General features: G+C 39.9%; 1 protein-coding gene across 2 annotated transcripts in view; it reads left to right on the forward strand.

The window, feature by feature from the left end:
- The window catches only part of LOC107394453 (semaphorin-6D), a 285,366-nt gene that overhangs the window by 55,964 nt on the left and 208,146 nt on the right, over nucleotides 1-21,256 (forward strand). For both annotated transcript variants that reach the window (XM_015973381.3, XM_015973382.3), the window contains exon 2: nucleotides 7,899-8,058. The gene's annotated coding sequence lies outside the window, so the exon portion shown is untranslated. The remainder of the gene's footprint in view (nucleotides 1-7,898; nucleotides 8,059-21,256) is intronic.

A 21,256-nucleotide genomic window follows, 5' to 3' on the forward strand; every position in this document is an offset into this window, starting at 1 on the left:
CGCACTCACACATGCACGCACGCACATGCACGTAGATTGAGCACACAGCAGATAACATCCTGACTCGTATAAGCTAACCTAGGATAAGCTAACTGTTAGCATTAAGACCACCCAGCAGAACTCTTCCAGGCTTGTGTTATTTGTGGAGATAAACCATCCACATTGCAAGTCAGTGGTAGAGTCGCGTTGTTGTTATCCGATCAGAGGCGAGGTGTCCAAATATCAAGAAATAAGACTCCAAATCCTGCTGTATGCTGCCACCATCTGCAGCAATAGACTTGACCATTCTTTTTTGCCCTGAGTACACTTTGCAAGGCATTCTTTCCTACCAGAGATAACTGCAAATGTATTGATTAAACTAGTTACTCACACCTTGAAAGTGCCCACTTTTGACTTTGTAGTAGTTCTTTAGAACACTGAGTGGGACATATCTGCTGAAAGAGCAAGTCACCCCCTACCACAGTATTACTCCACTCCCACTTCCTGTTTGAAAAATGCAACAAACGCTGTTGCCTAGCAGACCGAGAGGGCGGAGTGTTAAGGCAGCAAATATCAGGAAAAAGCTTTCTTTTTATAGTAGTGCAAATTAAGATGGCACAAAGGGAGCTTAAAACTCTGATCCGACGAAGTAAACGGCAATATAAAGATAAGATTGAAACCTCTATTGATGGTTCTAATTCCAAGTGTCTTTGGGACGGGATGAAAACCATGACTGGTTATGGGGGTAAGACAGGTTTACACAGCACTGGGATGGATGTGAATGAGGTGAACTATGAACACAACAAACTTAAATCGGCACTTGCCTCAGATCAGGTTGAGAATGCATGCCCACAGATTAGCTTTAGTGTTGAAGATGTCCAGCAGCAGTTTAGTCAGCTAAAGCCTAACAAGGCAGCAGGCCCTGATGGTGTCCATCCACGCACCCTTAAAGTTTGTGCAGAGCAGCTTGCAGCTGTCTTTCACTACATTTTCATGTTGTCCTTGTCTGCTGCTAAAATTCCTGTAATGTGGAAAACTTCTTGTCTTGTGCCGATGCCTAAGAAAACAGGTGTCAGCTGTACGTTGTCCAATCTTAGGCCTATTGCGTTGACATCACACATAAAGCAATGTTTTGAGAGAGTCATCCTTAAATGCCTAAGAGAACGGGTTGTTTCCTTCCAAGACCCCCTTTAGTTTGCATATAGGAAGGGTGTGAGTGTGGATGATGCCCTTCTGTATCTGCTGGACATTATTTATAAACACCTTGAAAAAGCCAGCAGTTCAGTACGACTCATGTTCTTTGACTTTTCTGGCACTTTTAATACCATTCAGCCCCATATTGTAGGAAGTAAGTTACTGGATTTTAAGCTGCACAATTCCACCACTGCCTGGATTTTAGACTATCTCTTAAACAGGCCTCAGTTTGTGAGGGTTGGGGGTAAGTGCTCGGACTTGATTTTTACAAACTCTGGTGCACCACAGGGGACGGTTTTATCTCCTTTTTTTATTTACACTGTATACAGCTGTCTATAGGCACAGTTTACCATTGTGTCACTTAAAGAAGTTCTCTGATGACACTGCCCTACTGGGCCTGGTCTCTCGGGGTGACGACCTGGCTTACAGGGAGGAAGTTGACTCCTTTGTTAGATGGTGTGTTTTCTACAATTCAATGTTGGCAAAACACGAGAGCTAGTTATTGATTTTAGAAAGAAAAATCAAACATTCTCTCCCGTGGTCATCAAAGGCCAACCTGTAGAAACTGTGGAGACATATACATATCTAGGGGTGTGCCTCGACGAGGAGTTAAACTGGAAAAGGAATAGTGATGCTGTTGTTAAAAAGGCCCAGTCCAGATTGTTTTTTTCTTAGGAAGCAAAGATCCTTTGATATAAGTAGGAGACTCTTGAATGTGTTTAATCAGGGGATTATGGCCAGTGTGTTTTATGCTGTGTTGTGTTGGGGCAGGAGCCTCACTGCTGAGGACAAAAACAGGATCAACAAAATGATCAAGAAGTCTGGCTCAGTGGTTGGGCAAAGCTTGGACTCATTTGACATGATCATCGACATGGACGTAATTTTTTCCAAAGTCAAGTTTTGACCCCTGCACTTTTTACCATCCAAAACCAATATTACGCTATATTAAATTGACTGGTTGAGCTCTAGGACCAAGCGGAAAACAACCGTTTGCGTTGAAGCCTGTTTCCCATTAGAGCATACTGTAAAGATGAAGTAGTTGAAGCCTTTTATTGTTTCTAATATTGATGATTTTGGCATACAGCTCATGAAAACCCAAAATTCCTGTCTCAAAAAATAAGCATATCATGAAAAGGTTCTCTAAACGAGCTATTAACCAAATCATCTGAATCAACAAATTAACTCTAAACACCTGCAAAAGATTCCTGAGGCTTTTAAAACTCCAAGCCTGGTTCATTATTCAAAACCACAACCATGGGTAAGACTGCCGACCTGACTGCTGTCCAGAAGGCCATCATTGACACCCTCAAGTAGGGCTGATCAATTAATCGAATTTTAATCCCAATTACGATCTGAGTTTTGAATGATTATAAAAACAAAAAAAAAAGCCAATTATTTGCTCCTCCCACTTGCGCTGTCCCGAGTTGCGAATGAAGCGCTCCTCCCACAGTGTCGCCAACTTGGTGACTTTGATGCTATTTCCAACAGCTTTTCAGACCCCCTTTTTAACCTTTTAAAGCTTAAAAGTACCTAGCGAACACATCAGAAACATCTCTGGTAACCCTTAGCTACTTTCTGGATAACTGTCGTTGACATTTCTTGCAGGTTAGCTTAACACTCCACCTGTGCTCCGGACTGTTCTTCAGGACATTAGGAAAGGGAATGATGTAGTGATGTGCCAGTCGCTAAAGAAACGGCTCTCAGAGCCGGCTCCCTGTTGGATTAACCAGAGTGAGTGACACACACCGTACCTGCGGACTCCTGAGCCGCTATAAACAGCTAAATGTGCGCGTGCGGCGCGCTAAACACACGTGCAGCTTTCTTCTGATTGCTGTGAGACCGGGTTGGGGGGTGGGGGGTGCAGCTGTGGTTGGGACAGTTATTACATTAACTGATGGACTTGTAAATAAATAGTTTATAAATAAGGTAGAAATAGATAGAAATAAGTTCCTCACGCTGATAAATAATAACTAATCTCTATGAGGACACGGTGCTAGTGCACTATTCTACAAATGTTATGTAACATTTTGTGAACATCAATTTATTTACATTTATTTGTTATAAATGCCACTGTATAATTCTTTCTGTCAGTATTTGCAAGATATTGGTATTTGGCTCAAGGTCTATAGCCCTTGGGTCATAGACTATGAGCTATAAGTATATTGGTCTTTTTATACTGGGAATCAGGAGTTTTAGTCATTATCTCGTTTATTTATTTTTGTCCTGATTGCGCCCTGAGCAATTTTATGACTGAATAATAACAAATAAAATCAACATCAATTGAAAAATCATCTTAAATAAAGACATTTCTGAATGAATAGGCTGTTCCCAGAGTGCTGTATCAAGGCACCTCAGTGGGAAGTCTGTGGGAAGGAAAAGGTGTGGCAGAAAACGTTGCACAACGAGAAGAGGAGACCGGACTCTGAGGAAGATTGTGGAGAAGGACCATTTCCAGACCTTGGGGTACCTGCAGAAGCAGTGGACTGAGTCTGTAGTAGAAACATCCAGAGCCACCGTGTACAGGCGTGTGCAGGAAATGGGCTACAGGTGCCGCATTCCCCAGGTCAAGCCACTTTTGAACCAGAAACGGCGGCAGAAGCGCCTGACCTGGGTTACAGAGAAGCAGCACTGGACTGTTGCTCAGTGGTGCAACGTTTCACATGAAAGCAAATTTTGCATGTCATTCGGAAATCAAGGTGCCAGAGTCTGGAGGAAGACTGGGCAGAGGGAAATGCCAAAATGCCTGAAGTCCAGTGTCAGGTACCCACAGTCAGTGATGGTCTGGGGTGCCATGTCAGCTGCTGGTGTTGGACCACTGTGTTTTATCAAGGGCAGGGTCAATGCAGCTAGCTACCAGGAGATTTTGGAGCACTTCATGCTTCCATCTGCTGAAAAGCTTTATGGAGATGAAGATTTCATTTTTCAGCACGACCTGGCACCTGCTCACAATGCAAAAACCATTGGTAAATGATTTACTGACCATGGTATTACTGTGCTCAACTGGCCTGCCAACTCTCCTGACCTGAACCCCGTAGAGTATCTGTGGGATATTGTGAAGAGAAAGTTGAGACACAAGACCCAACACTCTGGGTGAGCTTAAGGCCGCTATCGAAGCATCCTGGGCCTCCATAACACCTCAGCAGTGCTACAGGCTGATTGCCTCCATGCCACGCCGCATTGACGCAGTCATTTCTGCAAAAGGATTCCCGACCAAGTATTGAGTGCATAACTGAACATAATTATTTGAAGGTGGACTTTTTTTGTATTAAACACTTTTCTTTTATTGGTCGGATGAAATACGCTAATTTTTTGAGATAGGAATTTTGGGTTTTCATAAGTTGTATGCCAAAATCATCAATATGGGAAACAAAATGCTTGAACTACTTCAGTTGCGTGTAATGAATATAAAAAATATGAAAGTCTAATGTTTGTCAGTACATTACAGAAATTAATGAACTTTATCACAATATGCTAATTTTTTTGAGAAGGACCTGTAGTTTACCAGAAAAAAAAGTTGATTTGGGGGTGACGTGCTCTTTAAATCTCTGGTCTCCGGGTCTGCAGCTGTGTACTATTGTGGAATTCACATGAAAGGAGTGGGGTTTGATTGGAACCAAATGCATGACATTCAGGTTTAAGGAATGGCTCATGAAAATAACTTGCATTTCATAAAGAATGATCACTCAATAGTGCTAATATTATGATATTGTATAAAAAATTGTGTCTAGCGTTGCTCTGGAAGATGTAAATAGCGAGATACAGGTCCTTTAAAACCATAAAGCAGAAGTTTTCTTTTAAATACATAACTTTACAAAATCATGTTTAAAACGCTGATTGAAACTCAAGACTCATTATAAATTAGTGTCTCAAAATAGAATTATAGTACAGCACAAACTCAAAATAATCTAAAATAACAGGTTAAAGAAACCATCCAGATTGTGAATATTATTAGTGTTAATGGTGTTTTGAGAGCTTGATTCATTTGATTCTTTTTGGTGGGAAAACACAAAAGCCCTTAAATTAGTAGATGATTTAAAAGAGAGAATTTCTCTAAAACCACTCATTTCATTTGAAAAGTAAAGGCTCATTTTATTTTACTTTTACTTGTAAGAATCTTTTATTTCTTACAGCAGTCTCTCTGTGAGGTTCTCATGTTGGCTGGATGCTCGAGCAGCGTGTGTGTGTGTGTACAAGATTTTAATGGAGACAAATTGATTTGGTCTCAACTCGGCTGTTCTGTGAATTTCAGCGTGAAAACATAAAGCACATTTCAGACTGTAGCTGCGGGTCGTTAATGAGCCGACCCGGTTCTCCCTGTGAGCTCACGTGTCAGGGATACGCAGCAGGGGCTGCTGGGTAATGGCGTACTGAAGCTCCCCCGTCAGCTGTGATTGAAGTGAAAATTTTATGATGAATCTAGAACTCACAGACTGGGCAAGAAGTAACTGAGTGTGTTCATCCTGGGAGTTTTATTTTTTCTCACTTTTGCTGACAAAGAAAAACAAAATAAAACGATGTTGCGGGGAAATGGAAAAACGTTAGAGAATCATGAGTGTTAGAGCCGTCAGTCTGAGCTACAGAATGTGAAACACGGCATTTTAAACTCATTTTGCTGTGATACTCGTATGATTGTGGGTTATCTGTGGGTCACAATCTTCACAGAATTGTTCTTTCATTAATTCTCAATAAGCCCGAATGTAATGAGATGTTGAAACAAAGTGCAATGTATTATTTGTCCTATTGAGCAGCTAATTAGAGTGAAGTACCACAGCAGCGCAACTGCTTTCTGCCAACAAAACACTGAAATATTATGCAAGAAATGTGAAATTCAGGAAATTGTCAGGTTTCCTGTAAAATGATTAAGAAATTGGGCACAACTTATTCCCTCATCCTATTTAGCTCTCCAGGTGGCTCTTTTGGATAAATTTTGGAAACACATTTAGATTTACCTATCGTTTCTCCCATGTGACCAAACTTTTTATGCAAATACTGTAACAATATGCAACCTAGGTTATTGAAATGAGACTTAATGTGCCAAAAACTTTCTTGACTGAACAGGTCTGTTTTTCTGAGATGGGAGCTACTATGAGCTGTGGAGAAGAGTTCTGCAGCAGGCATTCTGTAGAGAAGATATAGTGGAACAACATTTATGCTTTGGGAAAGAAACATCTCAGGACAAGTTGTCTCATAGTTGACTAGAAAAACTAGAAAATGTGTATGTTGCAAAAATGTGTTTGATCGTAATTTTATGTGGCGGTCCCACGAGCCGAGTCGTAACATAAATGGGGGCTCATCCAGGATCAATGGATCTCATCAGTGTGCTTGAGTCAGTGAATTGGAGTTGACTTTTTTGTGAAGTTTTTCCAATTATTTCTCATTTAGCAGTTTACCCCCGATTTGGTCGCAACACTCAGTTGTCACCTATTTCTTGCACTTTCTGACTAAGGAAAATGAAATTGACACGCATCTGAGATGGATTTTTGACATGCAATGACGTTTCACTGTTTTGTGAAAATGTTTATTTTTTAAATGTTTTCAAAATGTTCAATATTGCATTAACTTTCAAGCAAGCCATTGCACTGTTGGTTCTTTTTAAAAACACAGAAAAAGTTTTCTTTTTTACCTTGCTGACCGTTTCGTCCGCGGCTGCGAACTTCCTCAGAGCTGACGCTGATGGTGGCGTCACATCCCACTCCGTTTATCTGCGGGCAGCAGAGAAGTGACACCTCCATCAGCGTCCGCTCTGAGGAAGTTCGCAGTTGCAAACCAAACGGTCAGCAAGGTAAAAAAGAAAACTTTTCTGTGTTTTAAAAAAAGAACCAGCAATGCTGTTAGAAAAGCAACTGAGTAAGAACATACCATAGATGTTTTAAGCAAGCCATGCAACAGTGGCACAAAGATTGAGAACTTTAGTCAAATATTTTTTTGGACATTCTTTGGCAAATGCCAGTTGTAAAACATGCCAGTCACCGCCTTGTGCGATACTAGCTGTAATGTTAGGTAAACAGCTCAGTGGTCTAGTAGTAGAGTGTCTGCCCTGAGCCTGGGAGATCAGGGTTCGATCCCTGATCGGGTCATACCAAAGACTCCCTGCTTGACAATCAGCATTAAGGGGTTGGATTGGGGGGATTAAACCACCAAATGGTTCCTGAGCGCGGCTGTGTCTGCAGCTCACCGCTCCCCCAGGGGATGGGTCAAATGCGGAGAACAAATTTTGCACACACACGAGTGTGTGTGACAACTAATGGGACTTTGACTTTAAAACCTATGTGTACAGGATCATGTGTGAATAACTTGGGTTCATATCATGAATCTGTTGGTATCTCATGAAGCAGTTATATGATCTAATCTGACATGTTTTGAAGACTTGTGATTTGCAAACGCAAATATTATCCTAGCATGAGTGACCAAGTTATGTGGAAACCAATCTGAATAGTTTATAATGTGAACTCTTTGTATTTAAAATTCAAATAATATTCAAAAGAACCCAAAATTAAATATATTAGATGAAAAATGATACATGTAGGATTGTGACAGTTGGCCTGACGCTGTGGCTCTATCAGTCCAGCTCTCATGTCTCCTACCAGAACCTGATCTTCCACTAAGCTGTATTCCGATCTCCGTGTGTCCCAGTTCTCAGGAAAACTTGCCTACATCCCACGCTCTTATCTAGTTCAAGATATAAAAAAACACTGATTTTGTATTCTTTCTTCTTTTTTCCCCAGCTATTTTATAAACACTCAAGCTAAATGGGATTGAAACTTCCTATGGAGTTTGGACTAATCCTCCCCCTCCCCCTCTTCCTGTACCTGGATTTGGACTTTCCTTGCTTTCTGTCTGGCTCTGCTGGGATGCTGCTTACATTTGGACAGTCCTGAAATCTAGGTAAGAACTTATTGATGTTTTTACTGTGTGTGCGTGCTTGCACTTCGCCTGAAATATGGACCAAAACTGACACGAAAGATCTTGTTTCATCTGAACTTTTGCACTTTTCATAAATATGTGGTGTCATCAGCACATTTTGTATTGATTTCCTGCCTTCCTGCCATGTTCCAACCCCTGAAAGCTTTTAAAAACCCTTTAAAACCATCTTCATGCTGTATATTCTATTGATTTTATCCTAATAAGTTTACACAACAACATAAACTGACAAGTTACAGAATTAATGCACAATTTTCATGGATGTGTGCCAAGACCATTGAAGAGAAACTAAAGATTTTACATGTTGTCTGTTTTTCTGAGTGTTTGTTTGACAAACAGACATAATAAATTGAGTTTTGATGCTACAATCTCCATAGAAACACAGGACAGTTATCAAATTATGATTATTCGTCAATATCAAACTCCCACTCGTATGAGGAGCAGGGAGTGAGGATAGGAGATGGGAAAAGGAAGGCCAAAACAGGAAAACAAAAGCTTTTTTCATTTTATTTATTAACTCTGACAGTCTGATAAATGTAGTCTATTCACTCTCTTCCTTTGTTCCAGTTTCAAACAATTGTGCGGGAGCATACTGAGAGTTCTTGGTTCCTGAACAGGAATTGTATCATTTATTTTGAAGAGTTTTCCTGACGGGAGGGGATAAAAATGTGCAAGATAAGATAAAAAATAACTTAATATTTTCGACGATCCTGATAAGAGTCGACCTCTGGCTCTGTAAATAAACGCCACCGGATATATTTAGAATCAAAGACGAGCGGCTGGTTTCCTTGAAGAGAGGCGCGTTGTATCTGTGAGAAGTGTCCACATGGTTGTTCACGGCGATTCCTGTCCTCTGCAGACATAAATGTACACCACTGACCAGCTCAGTGGCCTAGTGGTAGAGTGTCCGCCCTGAGACTGGGAGATCAGGGTTCGATTCCTGGTCGGGTCATACCAAAGACTTTGAAAAAATGGGAGCCAATGCCTCCCTGCTTGACACTCAGCATTAAGGGGTTGGATTGGGGGGTTAAACCACCAAATGGTTCCCGAGGGCGGCTGTGTCTGCAGCTCACCGCTCCCCCAGGGGATAGGTCAAATGCGGAGAACAAATTTCGCACACACACCTGTGTGTGTGACAACTAATGGGACTTTAACTTTAACCAATGAATCTGTGCACGTTGGCGTGTGCAGCTCCAGCAGTCCCAGTTCGCCTGGAAGCATTGCAGAGCTCCCACGGGAAAAATGAAGGTTAAAGACCTGCTTGAACTTGAACACACACACACACACACACACACACACACACACACACACACACACACACACACACACACACACACACACACATCTGATAATATCCTGGGTAAGAGATAAGAGCATATGCAAGCCAAAAATAGCACGGACCAGAGTTGGTATATTTCCTGTATTATAAATGTGAAGCGAAAACAGCTGCTTCCAGGATTTTAAGATCCCTAATTAAAGTCAAGGGACTCTGAAGGAGTCGGTTAATTTTTAAGGTGTTTGAAAGGCTTGTTAATCCAGACTCTAATGAAACATTGAGTATAGATTTGCAATAGGGGTATAGTTTTTGATGAAATGAAAATACCAGCATTGTGTCACCCATCTGTAAAATTGTACAATCGTCAATTTACTCATTTCAAATGTTTTTCTCATTGAGCTCAGCGAAGGTTCAGATTACTCGGATAATTTAAAGGTTTGGTTCACTGAAAAAAAACCCTTTTAATGATTATTTCTGATTATAATCAGTCACTGAGTTTTTTTATGCAGGCAAAACCTGAAAATGGTCTCCTACACCTATCTCGTGCATTACCTACTGATAGGAAATAGAAGATGAAACTCTAGGATTTGAAAACCCTGACAGATCTACATGAAGCGGTCGCTTGGGCTCACCCATACGAAGACTTTTGTTTTAGCATCCAGAATTAGCAGAGAACATTTCAGCTAGCAGAAGCTAACTGTTAGCATTAGTCAATCAACCACAGGGCAGAAGCTCCTCTGGGCTTGTGTTATTTGTGGAGATATAACGTCCATGTTGCAGAGCAAACAGAATCAGCGGTAGAGTCGCTGTTTTCCATTCAGAGGCGAGATGTCCAAATATCAGGAAATAAGACTCTAAATCTTCCGTTTAAGCTGAACGGAAGCTTTTTTGCCCAGAGTATGACTTGCAAGGCATTCAGACCACTGCTAATGTATCTATTAAATTAGTTTCCACACCTTTAATTAAAAATGATTTTAAAAAAATAATCCTAACCTGACTTTGTGTGCTACTCTTCCAGATCAGGAAGTTCAGCAGTTCAGATCAGGACAAAAAGGAAGTTGAATGCTAAAGCACTGCAAGACATCCCAAAATTTTCAAAATAAAAGTCATGCGCATATTTCCAGTTGCTTATCTAGTAAAATATAAGTGTCATTGTTACTTGTGAAACCTCTGTAACTGAGGCAAATGGAACAGGAAGCAAACCACATACCTTTGGATACATAATGCTGTCTTTCTCTTTGCGTACTGCGTGAACTGGCGAAATCCCGTGTGATCTTGCAATTTTATAGTGATTTTTGTGACCACTGGACATGCTGTGGAGAAAGCTTTCACTGGCAGTGTTTAACACTCAGTAGGAAGAGATAAAACACGTCTAGCTTGTGAAGCATCACTCAGACGTCCGGTGAAAAGGACTAAAGGTATGAATATTTTTCAGTTTTCATTCAGTTTGTCATTGGACCTTAGCTTAATTTCTAAGTGTAGAGACGTTTATGAGATGCATCTCACACACCTCTAAAGGAAGTGTGTGTGTGTGTGTGTGTGTGTGTGTGTGGGGGGGGGGGGGGGGGGGGGGGGGGGGACTGTTTTTAAGGATGATGAAATTCCTAGACTGAACATGGAGTTTGACAGGAGGCGTCAGAACCGCAACCTTCCTTCTATTTTTACTTGAGTTTGTCAGACTCCAGCTGAGAGCATCTTTTGATATTTCCCTCCAACTCAGCAACTGTCTCTTTCTGCTGTTTGTTGTTTCAGTTTACTGTCTTTTTTTATTGCAGCGACAGCAGAAAAGATGACGTTTGAACACATGCGCCAAACATTTCATTCTTTCATTTTCCTGATCTTCACAGGAGGTTATTTTGTTTTTACTCAAATGCAAAAACAACCTTTAAGTAACTGAATAAAAACCTTTATTTATTTGTTTTATTACAAGAAAACCCTTTTACCATAAATAAAATTTTCTAATTAATACAAATTTCCCTGTTTATTAGTCATCCTTTATTATTTCTATTTAGCATGTTTTCCATCACAATTTGTCTGTTATATTTTATACTGCTTAGTTCTAAGTTCACAATTGTTGCCTATAGCAACATTTTCAAAGAGCAAGTCACATCAAAATCAACGTTTTTAGCTGATAACTAGTATAAATGAGTGTCTAATAGTGTTGTAGTATGTGTAGTTATTATTTTTGCATTTTGATGCATTTTCTTTGAAAACTCTTAATTCTGTCCAAAAATGTCAGTCTAGCGCCATCTTCAGCTCAAAAGTATAGAACGTTTATTTTGAGTCGGTTTTAGCCAATGGCTAACGAGAACAATGCTACGTATTTCAGAAAAGTACTAGGTAGCAGCTCTGTGGCTGTATGTTATAAAAGATTTATTTAAATAATATAACAAATAACTGTTTAGAGTGGGAAGGAATCATTCGACGGCACATTCTTCAGGAAGCTCCTGATCCTGACGACGCCACCATAGGAGACCAGCTGCAGACACTTGAGGATCACCTACAACCAAGAGAGCAGCTGGTATCAGTAAATAATGAAATCAGGGCAATTTTAGGTGGATGTTTGATTGTGTAACATAAATGAACACATTACAGGATTTTCTCAAGGGGTATTTTTATAACTTTCTCTGCAGCAGAGAGTAACTTTAGCCCAGGGTAGGTGGCAGTGTCCTGGAGAGCTGCTATCCAACACGTTTCAGTGGTTTTCCTGCTTTAACGTGTTAGATTAGCTGTTCAGCAGCTCAGCTATTTGCTGCTGATTGAAATAAGGTGTGTTGAAGCAGATAAACCTCTAAAACATGATTGATAGCAGCTCTCTAGGCCCGTGGAGCCAAACCCTGCAGCTAATCTAATGCTGTGGCTAACAACTACTTACCATTCAGAGCTGGTTCTGTTGGGTCGGTTCCGGTAGTTTCAGGCAACTCACAAGCTCAAAACAATAATGCTCAGGTCCACTTGTCTCATCCAAATTGACTAGGTCCCGTTCTTCTCAATTGTCTGGGTAAGGAGGGGGAGAAACATCCTCCACTTCTAATAACTTCTCAGAGTGAAGGGTGCTAGCTTCGTCTCGTTACCCATCCGTCTTCATCACTGGTGCGGCTCCGCCCTCTCGGTCCGCCAGGCAACGCCTACTAATGTTGCAGTTTTTAAAATTGATACGTGGATGGAGAAGGACTTTGAGGCAGGCTTGACCTGCCCTTTAAATGTAAATGCAACATAACTGATCAAATAATCACAAACAATATTTTTCATCCTCTAGATCTGAAAAATGATGAATTGTGTTAAAAATCTAAAGACAAAATTTTCATTATACTTTTCCTAAATTAGTCATTCTCAAACCTTGTTAAAGCATGAATAATAATTTCATGTATAATTTAATTAATAGTAGGGAACTAAAACAGAGAAAATTACTGAAGAGGACTTTTAGTTTTTAGGTCTTCTCATACCAGAACTACGTTAGGATGGGAATCACAGCTTATTACATTTTTATGGCTGAACTTTCTGGCACAAATCCTGCAGATAACACTATTTCTTGCCAAATGTAGCTTTTATTGACGGCTATGGATTTAACTTTTTGTGCTGCCAAATAAAAACCAAATTAAACACCAAATGCTGCTTCATTTTTCATTTCCTTCTTTTCCAACTATCTTGCTTTGATAAACGGGAAAAACCAACGCCAAGCAGCACCTTCCTCTGAAATGCCAAAAAAAATTTGAAAACTATTATTAATAATAAAAGAATATGTCCAGAAAAAATCCTAATTAAATCAGTTTCACACCAGCTCCTACGAGCCTGTTGGAGAAGTCCTCAAATTTAGACCAAATTTGACCTTAATGTTTGATATCTGGGATGAATAGATAAAAGGTCAATAATGAATCTTGTAAATGAAATTTTAAAATGAAAACCTTTTATTCTGATGTTTTTGTAATTATAAACACCGAAGCTGTTATTAAAAGCCTGGAGATAAATAATACCTGGAGGCTAGCGCTTGGTAATACTTTTAGAGCCAGAATGGACTAAATGCATCAAAATCTGTCATGGATAAAGGTCACTGTAGTCTGGTTTTGTTTTTACATCAAACCTGGACATCACATGAACCCTTGGGTTTCTTCTCACATCCTACCTACCTGTAATAGACATGGTTTTAACACAAGAAGAGCCTCTAATGTTTATTCCTAGAACAAATGCACTCAAACAGGAATATCAAGAGCTATTTTACTCTGGAATATGTTGCATACAGAAATTAGCATGGCTGTTTTAAAGGGGAGCTTCAGAAGTCCGTAATCCATAATGAAATTTTATTAAATAACAGATGTACCTACTGTTATTAAAGGTTGAATAAACAGTAATTAAAAATATAAGTTTATTAGTATTCTTTTTAGAATTTGAACCATTGTAATGATTATTAAATGATAAATAACCTGCATTTGTACAGCGCTTGTAAAGTACTTTACGCTACACTCGGTCATTAGTTATACTAAATAAATTTATGTATTTAGTTTGTTCCTGTTCTTGGCTGATATCAATATCAAATATTGATACTGCTGTTATGGTCGATAATCAATATTTGCCACTGTTATATCTATTTTGCTACACTTGTAAAAGCAATAACACCACCTACGGTGCTTCCCTGCTAAAGTTAGACACCTCTACAATCCTGCATCCCTGCCTCACGATCACACGCTCAAACGAATACCCGTAGCCTCCTCTGAAACACATTCCTATTGGCCTAGTTTTACTCATCAGACTGATACCGATATACTAAATAGGTGTGCACTAGAGGCCGAACGATATATCGGTTGGCCAGTATATGAAAAACTTTCTATATTGGCCACTGGCCGAAATAATTTTTAAAAACCGATAAAAATATATATATTTTTTTTAATTCAGGCGCCTTTTTCATTGTTCACACCTAAGGTAATATTCCACCCCTAAGTAAAAAAATTGTCAGATTTCCCAGAATTAGATAAGTGAGGAAAGGGATTTTGTAACTAACAAGCTCAGTCATTCTCCTGATCTGGAAGCAGTAAGTCTTGTTTTAGCTTAGAATAAGACAATGTAAGTAAAAAGGTCCTAGCATAAACTAATAAGATGAGGTTTCCTTCTGATCAAAGCAAATATATTTGCGTCTAAGTTTAGTGTTTCCTTGGCTCTTAGAAGAGCCGGTTGTCTGGTATCAGCAGGCAGCGTTGCAGAAAGGCTTTGACAGGAGGTCAAAGGAGATGATGGTTTCAAAAATGCTTCTTTCCCGAAATGGCCGGTTCGAGGGTCGGCGAGAAACTGAATTAATCGGGAAGCAATTCTTGTTTTATTAAACTACTTTGTTATGATTTCTGGCCAAGTTTGGCAAATCAGAGCACAGCTTATTCAAACATTTCATTTATACATCTTGTTCATTCATCACATATGATTATTGTAAGATTGTGAGTTGTAAAATCATGGAGTCTTAACTTATTCAGAGTAAAGAATGTTGACGTGTGGCATTCATGCAGAGAGTGTAGGACCTTGGGAGATAATGTTTATCTGGATGTTTTGTTTTCTGTATCTAAACATGCGCTGAGCAGAAACTTCTGGATTTAGAAGGCCAAATAGAAGGATTTATTTCTGTAGATGAAAAGTTATTATGTTGCTCAATATATACGTGAAAATTGACCCTTCTGGACTGTATATATATATTAGGGCTGAAACGATTCCTCGAGTACCTCGAATAATTCGAGTACAAAAAATCCTCGAGTCAAATTCTCTGCCTCGAGGATTCGTTTAATTCATATTTAATTAATTCATGGCTTTGCAATCGCCCGGGGTCATGTTTCACCCGGACCGAAATAAGTGACGCACATGCCCACTGGGCTGAATCAATGCACATGCGAGTAGCGAACGTAACTTAACTTTCTCTTAAGCCATGGCGGACAACTTGAACCCCGGTGGAGTGCGAAAAAGACAGAAAATGTCAAAGGTGTGGGACCATTTTTTACGTCGTAATGTGGAAAACGTAGTCCAGTGTAAATACTGTAAAATGGATTTAGCCTACCACAACATCATATTCCTTGATGCTGCAGCACCTGTAAATGTCACTTCTGCAAGCGGACTCGGAGCCTCTACAAGATCATGCATTTTGGCCTGTATTTCTTTATATTCTGCGGACACTGTGCGACTTTTTCGTTTGTAGCACTCGGTTTCAGCTCACACCGTACGTCTGGTAGCAACACGTCGGACTTAAAATGTGCTAAAAATAGCAGTTTTTACACAATATGTCGGACTTTTTATTGTGTTGTTATTGATATTTGTTTTCCCTCAGGATTGCTGCAGTAGGACAGGTATTTATGAGAGTGGTGGAGGAAAACGAAAGAAAGTAAATAAATGTTTTGTGATCAGTATAATTTGACAAAACCACAGCAAACATGCTTTCGACAATCCTTGTTAGTGTGAGACAAAAAGTGTAGAAATTAAAACGAACGTGTTAATAGGGAAACAGCCGGCGAGCTGTTTGCGCATGCGCCGTGAGCGGTTCTGGTTCTGTTTGGGCCGCAGCCGCTCGCAGCGCTACTTCAACAGTTATCCTCCTAGTTTTTGTCTGGCTTGCAGGCTAGCAGATTCTCGCACGAGGGGAAAATCGGCTCAGGTTGTTTACTTATTTTTTGCATAGGCATTTGTTTACTGTGAAGTAAAGTTGAAGTGCTGAAGTTTTGAAAACTAATTTTGAATAAAACTTGAAGAATAACTGGCAATTTCTTGCTCATTTTAAGAGGTCTTTCATAATTATAACATGCTATTTGATATAATGGTTTACAAACACAAAAGGGTCATTTATTAGAGTACTCGATTAATCGAAAAAAAGATTCGATAGAGTACTCAATTACAAAAATATTCGATAGCTGCAGCCCTAATATATATATCTCAACCTTAATAATTTGCTTTAGATTTCAGCCATCAGCAACAAAGTGCTTTAAAATCGGTATCGGCATCAGCCTTAAAAAAATACCTTATTGGTCGGGCTCTAGTGTGCATCAAAATAAAAGTTCTTGGTCGAAACCAAAAATGAGGAAACCAAAGACAAAAACCAAAACAACGAAAAAAAAATGATCACATCGGTAATTAGAACCATAGTTTTCACGGCTACGACGTGCACACTCAACTTGCAGGAACTTGACATAACATTTTCAAAAGTCTCTTGCAGGAGTTTATGTTTGGCTCATTTGGTTATTGTTGAAACACGGTGATGCAACACTTAAGAGTTAAGGACTTCAGGCCTTTTGTAGGTAGGAAGTTCTTCTAAAGACATAAACACAACCAACCATCTTCCCATAGGATCATGCTCTGCTGGAAACACATTGTAAGTGTTTCCCCCTGCTGGATGAATCTTGTAATAAACCCAGTAAACCTTTCATGGTAGAAAATGGACTGCTAGACGAAGTTTTGTGGGCACTTTCATAATTTGAAATGGCTCTTTGAAAACCAAGTAGCTCCTGGATTAAAACAAATGTCATTTGATATGTTAGAAAATACTTTCTAACACGTTGTAATGAAATTTAATCTCATGCTCTTGTCTCACTGATGCTTGAATGCAGCCTGCCGTTTCCACCTGGTACATCCTGTTCTTTAGCATGTTGGAACGATTGCTCGGTTGGCTGCGTTGCAATTCAAGTCGTTACCGACTTCTTGTTTAAAATGTGAAAACAAGGAAACCCCTTTGTGGTAAAAAGAGAACATGCTCTGTGTTCTTCAGTGTTTGCAGCTAACTTATATTTTCAACCACTGAAGGTTTGATCCACCCCAAACATTTGGCCAAGACAAGAGTCCACATTGTCCGCTCCCAACTGTTCCTCTTCCTGATCTGGGATTAAGGCCAAGGGGGATTATCTGATCTCTGTCCTGTCGAAGGCCCGAGACACCCCACTGCAGTGAAACACCCCCACATATACACCAGCAACCAAAACACAGCCTTAGAGTCAGCTTAGCATGAAATTCATCTCTTTGCCTTTTAAAACACGGAGATCTCCAAACATCAGAGTTGGAGCTGGAGTGCGGAGTTGTGGGAATTGCCTCTTTAAACTGAAATGTTGGTGGAACAGATCTTCTTTGCACTTTTAATATAAGTCAAAAGCTGATTCAGATGACTAGGCTCAGCCTCCCTCAGTTCATTGTGTTCCTTTGAAGTTCAGCAAAGGTGACAGAAGTGGAAAAACAAAGCCCAACACCCTTCTATTCTCACTTACAGAGCGCCCATGTGTGGACACACCATTAACCGGTCTGAGCAGCCGTAGACACCGCCTGGACACCCAGGTCAAGTCTCTTAAGCTGCTAGGATGTGTGCTGTTGGTCTGTTGTTTAAATGATTTTAGTAAAATAAAAGTGAAATAAAAAGCCTAATGTGACTTTTTAATAGCATTTAATGAATTCTTGACATTTATTCATCATGTTCCTTGTTTTCAGCTAGATTTGTTCAAGTGTTTAATGATTGCATCTTATGTATTCAAAGATGAGCGATATTTTTCTGTTAAAAACAAAACCTAACTTCCATTTTCTGAACAAACCTCGACTGTAGCGTTAGTTTAAAGGAATCTTTTTTTAATTGAAAACTTTTTAATCATAAGCATATAGAAAAATGGTGACATCATTTGATTTTATTTAGGTTTTAATTTTTTCTTATTTTTTGTTAGAAAATTAAAATGAATTTCTATTATTGGCTTTTTAATTATCTGACGTGAAACTATGAGTAGATTTGTGACTAAAGTTAATGTCTCAGATCAACTGAACAGGAAGTGGAAGAGCTCGATGAAATTCGGAGCTCATGGCTATGATGCTAATAGTTTCTGTGGACGTGCCCTCTTCACGTGGACTTAATGGCTGAAAGAGTTAATCTCTCAGCCTCTCTCTCTCTGTGTGTGTGTGTGTGTGTGTGTGTGTGTGTGTGTGTGTGTGTGTGTGTGTGTGTGTGTGTGTGTGTGTGTGTGTGTGTGTGTGTGTGTGTGTGTGTGTGTGTGTGTGTGTGTGTGTGTGTGTGTGTGTGTGTGTGTGTGTGTGTGTGTGTGTGTGTGTGTGTGTGTGTGTGTGTGTGTGTGTGTGTGTCCTTGAGCAGTTGGAAACATTTGGGTGGGGCTGCATGTCTGTCTTTAGATTAAATCCGATAAGATTTGCCCTCCTCCTCGTTTCCCTACATTCTTTATCCCCTCTGCTGGAAAATGTTCCAATAGCTTCTGAAACCCTCCTAACACTACTGATATAGGTGTGTGTGTGTGCGTGCGTGTGTGCGTGCATGCGCGTGTGTAGATCTGTAGCTATGCCGATGTGTTTTGGAACTTTTTCCTCCCTCACTTCTTTTAAAGCTTGTCATTTCTTGGTTCAGGCAGAAGATGGAGTGTCTGGAGGGGAGAAGTGGGGGCTTCGTGAGTCTGAGCATCTCAGGAATGCATGTTGAAATGAACGCAGAGGCTGTTGTACTTAACTGACCACGGTTCAAGGGTCTATTCTGATGTGTAGCAGGTCCTTCTGCCACTTTTCTCTCAGCATTTTCATTTTAAGATTACATTTTCATCAGCAGCCTGGTTTGTACTTCATACTAATGCACCCCTGCAGGAGTTTTCCTTCATAACTGGAATTTATTGAAGTGTTAGTTTTAATGGAATGATAAAATATACAGTAGAATTAATGCAAAAAGTATTTTCCACAAATCCAGACAGGACCATACCAAGCAGCTACCGAGAGCAAGCCGGCAGATGCCAAATACATCCAGCCCCAGACCCTAGCCACCTTTACTGTCGATGAGTTTGTTTACATCAAGTTCAGATGCGTTGCAGCGGTACGACACACGCTTCAGGTCTACTTTTTACGTGCTACGCTTCCAGAACACGTCAAAGTCAGGAATTCGGATCAGGCCAGACCTTAAATGACAGAAGGGAGCAGTGGAAAGCATCCGATTTGTTATATATTTAAGTATATAGGATTACCTGTGACACCTGCAGGTAAAAAATTGAAAATTAGCCCCAGACCATTTTTATCTTTCTCCTTAGTAAATGCTAGATCTGTGGTAGGTGATTTCTTGATCTTGCGACACTATTTTAAAAAAGATTTCGCCAGTGCCATGTTGAAAACTGAATCCACGTCTAGAAAAGCAGCGTTTTGGTTGGGAAAACAACTTGGCTCATTACCACCACCTAGTGACTGTTAAGTTTGAAAATCACCTCCTAAATTGGAAACGTGAGGAAACGAAACACAAAAATAACAAAGAAAATATGTTGCCTGATATTTGAAACACAACTGATATTTAGCATCTGTGCCCCACCATTGGTCACACACATGCTCCTAAATGAAATATTGAATTCAACCTTAATGTGTTTCTTTGTGTTTTCATTGAACTTGTTGCTATTATTACATATAATATATAATATAATAATAATATAATAATATACATATAATACGGGGCAGCAGTAGCTCAGGTGGTAGAGCAGGTTGCCTCATGATCGGAGGGTCATGGGCTCGATTCCAGCTCCCGCCAGGGGTACCCTGCTGTTGTGTCCTTGGGCAAGACACTTCACCCAACTTGCCTGTGTTAGTGGTGGTCAGAGGGGCCGACGGCGCCAAATGGCAGCCTTGCCTCTGTCAGACCTCCCCAGGGCGGCTGTGGCTACAAGTAGCTTACCATCAGTAGCAGTATGTGAAAGCGTCTTTGGGTGTCTAGAAAAGCACTATTTAAGTTCAATGCATTATTATTATTATTATTATTATTATATAAGCTACTATCATGCTTACACAATTTTCCACCAAATTGGTACCCATGAATCAGGACTTTCCTTCTGTAAAGTTTGTTTTTGGAAGCCAGTGTTGTAATAAATCAAAACGCACACATATCTTTCAAAGTGTTATACCTAACCCTGTACTTAAATATGAATGGATGCATAATGGTAGAAACTACAGGTCGACCAATACTGGATTTCCTATTACCGATGCCGATATGTAGGAGACATGATCAGCCGATGGCCAATATGTACTGCTGGTTTTTGAGACCGATATCGAGATGTATTCCACCTTACTTTCATGCTAAAATGTCACTAATAACATCAGTTAACGCGCAAAATTTCAGAAGCTGAATAAGTTCTTGAACTCAGAATTTAACTAACTGTTGAAACTAGTGATGCACCGTTATGAAAATTTTGGGCCGATATCCAATAATAAGATCACTGTTATGGCCGATAACCGATATTTGCAGTTACCAATATACTGGCATCAATGCTTCTAAAATCAGCAGATTTTGTATAGAATGAAAATGATTAAAGCTGAATTTATGTACACACACACACACACACACACCCACACACACACACACACACACCTACACACACACACACACACACACCTACACACACACACCTACACACACCTACACACACACACCTACACACACCTACACACACACACACCTACACACACCTACACACACACCTACACACACACCTACACACACACACCTACACACCTACACACCTACACACACCTACACACACACACCTACACACACACACACACACACACACACACACACACACACACACACACTCTACAGTTCTGAGATGATTACAATCACTGTCACATGACTTAACAATTACACATCACCCCCCTCACCCTCTGAAATGGATAAACAAATGGAGACAAGATGGGGAAAAAAATTGGTTGTTAATATTGGCCTGGTTTTATTTATCGGACTGATACCGATATGTTAAAAAAATAACTAACATCGGCCGATACCGATATTGATGCCGATATATTGTCCATTCCTAGTTGAAACTGAGCTTTTTGCACTTCTCAGTGTTAAAGTCAGACACCTAAATAAGGTTAGAGTATTTTATTATACAGATGTAATTAGTGAACGAAAAAAACACATTTAGGTTC

Source organism: Nothobranchius furzeri, chromosome 19, assembly GCF_043380555.1.
Source record: "Nothobranchius furzeri strain GRZ-AD chromosome 19, NfurGRZ-RIMD1, whole genome shotgun sequence".
Lineage (NCBI taxonomy): Eukaryota > Metazoa > Chordata > Actinopteri > Cyprinodontiformes > Nothobranchiidae > Nothobranchius > Nothobranchius furzeri.